Genomic DNA, 718 nt, shown 5'->3' with positions numbered 1-718 from the left:
AAGAAGCATCTCAATCCCTACCATAAGAGCAAACAATTTTGAGCTAAAGCCTCAACTAGTTTCTCTGATGCAACAGAATTGCATGTTTTATGGACTTCCATCAGAAGATCCTTTTCAGTTCTTAACTGAATTCTTGCAGATATGTGATACTGTTAAGACCAATAGGGTTGATCCCGAGGTCTACAGTTTTATGATTTTCCCTTTTGCTGTAAGAGACAGAGCTAGAGTATGGTTGAACTCTCAACCTAAAGATAACCTGAACTATTGGGATAAGCTGGTCACGACTTTCTTAGCCAAGTTCTTTCCTCCTTAAAAGCTGAGTAAGCTTAGAGTGGATATTCAAACCTTCAGACAAAAAGAAGGTGAATCCCTCTATGAAGCTTGGGAGAGATACAAGCAACTGACCAAAAAGTGTCCTTCTGACATGCTTTCAGAATGGACCATCCTGGATATATTATATGATGGTTTGTCTGAATTGTCTAAGATGTCATTGGACCATTCTGCAGGTGGATCTATTAACCTGAAGAAAACGCATGCAGAAGCTCAGGAACTCATTGACATGGTTACAAATAACTAGTTCATGTACACTTCTGAAAGGAATCCTATGAATAATGGGATGCCTCAGAGGAAGGGAGTTCTTGAAATTGATGCTCTGAATGCCATATTGGCTCAGAACAAAATGTTGACTCAACAAGTTAATATGATTTCTCAGAGTCTG

General features: G+C 39.0%; 1 non-coding gene across 1 annotated transcript; it reads right to left on the bottom strand.

The window, feature by feature from the left end:
- Window positions 1-322: 322 nt before the first annotated feature.
- LOC127742621 (small nucleolar RNA R71) lies at window positions 323-430 on the bottom strand. Its single transcript, XR_008003967.1, has one exon. It is a non-coding gene; the product is annotated as a small nucleolar RNA R71 (small nucleolar RNA).
- Window positions 431-718: the final 288 nt, after the last annotated feature.

The sequence above is a fragment of the Arachis duranensis genome, chromosome 1, assembly GCF_000817695.3.
Source record: "Arachis duranensis cultivar V14167 chromosome 1, aradu.V14167.gnm2.J7QH, whole genome shotgun sequence".
NCBI classification, from domain to species: Eukaryota; Viridiplantae; Streptophyta; class Magnoliopsida; order Fabales; family Fabaceae; genus Arachis; species Arachis duranensis.
Note: the sequence above shows the minus strand (reverse complement) of the source record. Positions and strands in the feature narration are given on the sequence as shown.